The sequence below is a fragment of the Mus caroli genome, unplaced genomic scaffold (assembly GCF_978045245.1).
Source record: "Mus caroli unplaced genomic scaffold, Mus_caroli_1 scaffold_7, whole genome shotgun sequence".
Classification (NCBI taxonomy): domain Eukaryota; kingdom Metazoa; phylum Chordata; class Mammalia; order Rodentia; family Muridae; genus Mus; species Mus caroli.
Window position 1 is genome coordinate 58,843,202 of NW_028227262.1, and position 7,456 is coordinate 58,850,657.

The 7,456-nt window shown below is 38.0% G+C and overlaps 1 pseudogene; it reads left to right on the forward strand.

Annotated features, from left to right (window-relative positions):
- The first annotated feature begins 3,055 nt into the window (after positions 1-3,055).
- LOC147003896 (vomeronasal type-1 receptor 45-like) lies at positions 3,056-3,780 on the forward strand (annotated as a pseudogene).
- Positions 3,781-7,456: the final 3,676 nt, after the last annotated feature.

Below are 7,456 nucleotides of genomic sequence, written 5' to 3' on the forward strand. Positions count from 1 at the left end.
TCAACATCCTTAATCATCAGGGAAATGCAAATCAAAACAACCCTGAGATTCCACCTCACACCAGTCAGAATGGCTAAGATCAAAAATTCAGGTGACAGCAGATGCTGGCGAGGATGTGGAGAAAGAGGAACACTCCTCCATTGTTGGTGAGATTGCAAGCTTGTACAACCACTCTGGAAATCAGTCTGGCGGTTCCTCAGAAAATTGGACATAGTACTATCGGAGGATCCAGCAACACCTCTACCGGGCATATATCCAGAAGATGTCCCAACAGGTAAGAAGGACACATGCTCCACTATGTTCATAGCAGCCTTATTTATAATAGCCAGAAGCTGGAAAGAACCCACATGCCCCTCAACAGAGGAATGGATACAGAAAATATGGTACATTTACACAATGGAGTAATACTCAGCTATTAAAAAGAATGAATTTATGAAATTCCTAGGCAAATGGATGGACCTGGAGGGCATCATCTTGAGTGAGGTAACACAATCACAAAGGAACTCACACAATATGTATTCACTGATAAGCGGATATTAGCCCAAAACTTAGGATACCCAAGATATAAAATAGAATTTGCTAAACGCATGAAACTCAAGAAGAATGAAGACCAAAGTGTGGACACTATGCCCCTTCTTAGAATTGGGAACAAAACACCCATGGAAGGAGTTACAGAGACAAAGTTTGGAGCTGTGATGAAAGGATGGACCATCTAGAGACTGCCATATCCAGGGATCCATCCCATAATCAGCTTCCAAACGCTGACACCATTACATACACTAGCAAGATTTTGCTGAAAGGACCCAGATATTGCTCTCTCTTGTGAAACTATCCTTGGGCCAAACAAACACAGAAGTGGATGCTCACTGTCAGCTATTGGATGGATCACAGGGCTCCCATTGGAGAAGCTAGAAAAAGTACCCAAGGAGGTAAAGGGATTTGCAACCCTATAGTTGGAACCACATGATGAACTAACCAGTACCCCGGAGCTATTGTCTCTAGCTGCATATGTATCGAAAGATGGCCTAGTTGGCCATCACTGTAAAGAGAGGCCCATTGGACTTGCAAACTTTATATGCCTCAATTCAGGGGTATGCCAGGGCCAAAAGAATGGGAATGGGTGGGTAGGGAAGTGGGAGGGGGGTGGGGGACTTTTGTGATAGCATTGGAAATGTAATTGTGGAAAATACCTAATAAAAAATAAAAAAAGAAATTTTGATATTAATATGATATGTTGAGAACAAAAGGAGACAAGTTTATAGTGTAACAGTGATGTGTTTTTGTGTCAATCTGACAAGGGTACAGCTCTTCCAGCTATTTGCTATTTTGGTTTCTTTGTTTCTTTAGGTTTTTTTGGGGGGGGTTGTTTTGGGTTTTGTTTTGACACACAATAAATCATTGAGAAAGAGGTAAGGTAATGTCAGTTCAGACAATTCCCCTACCAGATTGAGATGTGGGCATATTTCTGCTGAATTTATATTTGTTATCTATGTGAGAAAGCCCAGCTTAGTGTGAGTATAGGCCCCAAGCTGGTAGTCACTTAAGAATACAGACAAGGAGGGGCTGGTGAGATGGCTCAGTGGGTAAGAGCACCCAACTGCTCTTCCAAAGTTTCAGAGTTCAAATCCCAGCAACCACATGGTGGCTCACAGCCATCCATAATGAGATCTGACTCCCTCTTCTGGAGTGTCTGAAGATAGCTACAGTGTACTTACATATAATAAATAAATCTTAAAAAAAAAAGAATACAGGCAAGGAAAACCATGAAGCAAAAAGGCAGTAAATAGCACTCTTGCATGATTGTGCATCAGTTTCTGCCTATAGGTCTCTGCCTTAACTTCTTCCCCTAACTATCCTGGATGATGTATTACTAGCAGTAACATGCAATAAAGGCTTTCCCAGCCAGCATGTGTTTGGTCATGTTGTTTTACTAAGTTAATGTCTAATAAAAAAACTGTAAGAATTCTAGAGCATATACATCACATTGATGAATATAAACTTGTAGTTAGCATATCAGGAATGTAAAGAAATATGAACCCTCAGTTTTTGAAAGAGGAAATGTACACTCCTATAGATCCTGACTTTCGAGACTCAGTTGTGCCATTTTGCTTTAATTCTGTAATAAGAGATAAACCCAATTCTTTTAATTGTGATTCTATTTATACCAGACTTCACATCATGAAGGAAGTTGGAGTTAGCTCCTGCAGACATTTGTCCATTTTGTTCTTCTATTGGAGGCAGTTCTAGATTGAGATTAGAAACATGGAAGATGAAGTATCAGAGTATCACTCAAACACTGAATTTTCCACACAAGTAGTCTAGAGAGGACTTCACTCCAATATTCTGCTGTTTTGTAATTTATTTTTTGTTTTATTTTCTGTTTCAAACAGGGATGAAGCTGACCTGTAACTATGTATTGCCCTTTCTCTCCCAGAGCACAAACATAAGGCACTGCATGGGAGAACCAGCAAATGAAATATCTGCAAAGACCATCATGTGCTGAAACACTGCCATGTTTGGTGTGTAAACAGCATGCTCTTATATACATAGTGCCCACCTGACACGGGAGCATGGCTGTGTATATGTTCAGGAGAAAGTGACTGAAGCTCAGCCTCAGAGTATTCTGGGTCATACTTGGTTAAAATGTCAGATTGTGGGAGGAAGGAAAAACGTCTGGATTCACAGATCACAGTTCCCAACATTTGATACATGAATATATTAAGATATTTGATTTTCACAAAATATTGAGTAGTGACGGACACAAATCGAATAAGAGCATACCCATCCCACAGGAATTATTTTATTGAAAAGTACTGGCTTCTTTAACACTATCCTCCTCATTCAAACGCACACAAAACAGTAAAACTGTCTGTAATGTTGCTGGAAGTGCAGATGTTGTTGATGAAAATCAAGTAAGATGCTGTTCCTGCTCCAGGAAAACCTACACAGGATAAATAAGAAAAGACATAATCTATGATGCAGGCAGTATTTAATGTTGATGGAGCTCACACACTGATGCAGCCACCATAGGACACAGGATCCATCCACCTAACTGATGCTACTGGTTGCAGCACTCATAGCCACAGACATTTTTATTTCTTGGAGGGGCTGGGATGACATCATGTGTAAATTCCTTGTGTACCTGTATGGAGTTTTGAGGGGTCTCTCCCTTTGTACCACCAGCATGTTGAGTGTCCTCCAGGCCATAATCCTCACTCCCAGAAGCTCCTGTTTAGCAAAGTTCAAGCGCAAATCTCCTCATAACATCTCCTGTGTCATTATTTTCCTGAGTGTCCTCTATATGTTAATTAGCAGTCACATCTTGTTATCCATCATTGCCACCCCAATTTGACCAGGAATGACTTTCTTTATGTTACTCAATCCTGCTCTAGGCTACCCTTAAGTTAGTTCGTGCAAAGCATGTATTCTACATTGCTGGCCCTCAGGGAAGTCTTTCATATTAGTCTCATGGTCCTCTCAACTTTGTACATGGTGGTCCTCTTGTGCAGGCACAGGAAACAGGCTCAGCATCTTCAAGGTACCAGTCTTTCCCTCAAAGCATCTGCAGAGCAAAGGGCCACCCAGACCATCCTGATGCTCATGACCTTCTTTGTGCTGATGTCCATCTTTGACAGCATTGTCTCCTGCTCAAGAACTATGTTCCTGGATGATCCAACATCTTACTCTATCCATATCTTTGTGATGCACATCTATGCCACAGTCAGCCCTTTTGTGTTTATGAGCACTAAAAAACATATAGTTAACATTTTGAGAGGGTGATAAATGTTTGAATCTTCACTATCAAGATTCTTTAAGAAGAGCTAATGACCTGGCATCAGAACTGTCAATCATGGCATGCTGTATATGTGCTTTGACCCATGTTAAATATAAAGATGTTTTTCTGTTAAAATGATTTATTTTAACCAACATGACAGTAAATATGTAACAGAAGATTTAACAACATACACTTAGAGATATGATAAGGGTGTTTCTAAATTTATTTCAATTTTTATTTCTCAGTGAAAGGATCCCTATGAGGTAGTTTTTGCCCATCTAGGTCTTCAGTGTCCCACACTGTTTGTACGTGTGTGACCACTTCAAATATGTTTTGATGTTTCAATTTTCTGTTATGAATTTTGATAAATTAGAGAAACATTTCTTACCAAAAGTAGTGCTATGACCCATAAAAAATGAAATATATATATATATATGTATATATATATATACATATATATATATATATATATATATATATATATATATATATATATATATAACTTTCAAAGCAGAATTATGTGCAAAAGGTCAAAAAGTACATAGTGACTTGTACAGCAATACTAAGATTAAAAGGATTTAAAACTCTCAGGATTTCAAATGGAAACAACAGTCTAGAATTAATAGGACATATGACTGAAACACAACCCCTGCATGGTGTGGGATAGTGGTCAATCTTTAAGTGCAATGCAATTCCTGCACAAGGTGCTGTGGGATGGAGCCCCCCAAAACAGGAAATGTCCACACCACAGTGGCCAGCTCCCTGGAGGTTCAAGACTCTACCCCACACCTCTCCTTAAACCCTGTTCTTCCTCATTCAGTCCACACTGTAATTAGCTTCTAGTAAAATCTGTTACATGGGGAAGCATTACTGCTTATTGGACATTTGGTCAAATTCTACTAAGAAGTTTAATAAACCAATCAAACATAAGTCACTCTAGATTGCTAAAGCAAGGAGACACAGGGTGCAAAAAAATTTCTAAAAATTAAATTGGACCTCAGTTTTTTTTAATGATAATCTCTGGGCTTATTGTTTCTATACAATTAGCTGATTGCTGACTTCAACTTGATTGTCTCACCATTGGTTATTTTCAACAACTATGGAATGTAGACAAACCATGAACTTCATGTGGAAAGTAAGATAACTCAATGAGAGAAAAGCAAGTTTTATGTGATAACTTACTAACTGAGTGAAAGAGTTTGGCTATATAGTTTCACACAGACACACAAAATTCAATGCCATTTTAGGTTCAAGAAAAAGGCAACAATTTTTTGTTTTTGTTTGATGGACAGACTTTCAATTCAGCAGGGAAAAGAGTGTCATAAATCTGTGTATTTATGAGATATGTGATGTGTATGTATTCACTAGCACTTATTGAGTAGCTAGAGTTTTCAAATGGCATCTTTGTATGTTTTTGGTACTTCCTAATAATAAAGATATATTTTCTTCCTACAGATATCACAGCATTGTCTCTAGTGCCACTGAGGTTCAGAGGATAAAGTATTCACTGTACAATAAAAAGATAAGTACATATACCCAGCATACACATATCACTAGACAATGAATGTCAGGTATCTTTCACCCCCGGAGATCTTACAGACAAATGGGTGGTGAATTCCCAGAATCTCTGGGTTACTTAGCCTGGCCCACATGGTAGAGAAAAACAAGAGACCCAACAGAAGCAAAGTGGAAATTCAGGACCAATGTAACAGGTTGAAATCTGACATCTACATGCACTCCATGATGTATATGTGCCTATATTCACTGGCATAAACACACACACACGCACACACACACACACAAACACAAATATAAATAACTCCCCCTATATCAAATAATGATGAGAAAATAAATACAACAGAATGTAATTTTCAATAATAAAACATTGTGACAAATATTCCTGCACACAGATTTGAAGACCACTCTTTGCTCATCTGAATCTTGTACTCATTCTCTCCTGGGAAACCAAAGCTCTCACTGGAGATCCTGCCAGAACTGTGCTCACTTCTGGCACTGAGCTGCAAAGGCAGCTCCAGTATTGGGTCTCCTTGATGAAATTCCTGTGACTACAAAAGTCTGAATGTAAAAGGAGATCAGACATGTGAATCTTTAGTATTAGCTGATGCAATAAAGACATGAGCTTGAAATATGCTTTTACATTAGAAGTGAATTATCAAACCTTGTCATGTGTTGAAATAAAAGCAGTCATTAATAGTCTTCCATCCAAAAAAAAGTCCAGGACCAGATGGGTTTAGTGCAGAGTTCTATCAGAACTTCAAAAAAGACCTAATTCAAATTCTCCTCAAATCCCACAAAATATAAACAGAAGGCACTCTACACAATTCATTCTATAAAGTCACAATTACTCTGATAGCTAAAACACACAGAGACCCAACAAAGAAAGAGAACTTCAGACCAATTTGCCTTATGTATATCAATGCAAAAATACTCAATAAAATTCTCACAAACCAAATCCAAGAACACATCAAAATGATCATCCACCATGATCAAGTAGGCTTCATTCCAGGGATTCAGAGATGGTTTAATATAAGGAAATCCATCAACGTGATCCACTATATAAACAAACTCAAAGACATAAACCACATGATCATCTCGTTAGATGCTGAGAAAGCATTTGAAAAAATCCAACACCCATTCATGTCTTGGAAAGATGAAAAATTCAAAGCCCACATCTAAACGTAATAAAAGGAATATACATCAAACCAGTAGCCATCATCAAACTAAATGCAGAGAAACTTGAAGCAATCACACTAAAATCAGGGACTAGACAAGGCTGCTCAGTCTCTCTCCCTACCTATCCAATATAGTACTTGAAGTCTTAGCCAGAGTAATTAGGCAACAAAAGGAGAACAAAGGGATACAAATTGGAAAGGAAGAAATCAAAATACCACTATTTGCAGATGATGTGATAGCATATATAAGTGACCCTAAAAATTCCAACAAAGTACTCCTAAACCCGATAAACAGCTTCAGTGCAGTAGTGGGATATAAAATTAATTCAAACAAATCAGTGGCCTTTCTCTATACAAAGGATAAACAGGCTAAGAAAGAAATTAGGGAAACAACACCCTTCTCAATAGTCACAAATAATATAAAATACCTTGATGTGACTCTAAGGAAGTAAAGATCTGTATGATAAGAACTTCATGTCTCTGAAGAAAGAAATTGAGGAATATCTCAGAAGATGGAAAGATCTCCCATGCTCATGGATTGGAAGGATTAATATAGTAAAAATGGCTATCCTGCCAAAAGCAATCTACAGATTCAATGCAATCCCCATTAAAATTCCAACTCAATTCTTTACCAAGATAGAAAGGACAATTTGTAAATTCATCTGGAATAACAAAAAACCTAGGATAGCAAAAACTATTCTCAACAATAAAAGAACCTCTGGTAGAATCACCAATCCTGATGTCAAGCTGTACTATAGGACAATTGTGATAAAAAAAAATGCATGGTACTAGAACAGCAACAGACAGGTAGATCAATGAAATAGAATTGAAGACCCAGAAATGACCCCACACACCTATGGTCATTTGATCTTTGACAAAGGAGCTAAAACCATCCAGTGGAAAAAAGAAAGCATTTTCATTAAATGGTGCTGGCTCAACTGGCAGTTATCATGTAGAAGAATGCAAATTGATCCATTCTTATCTCCTT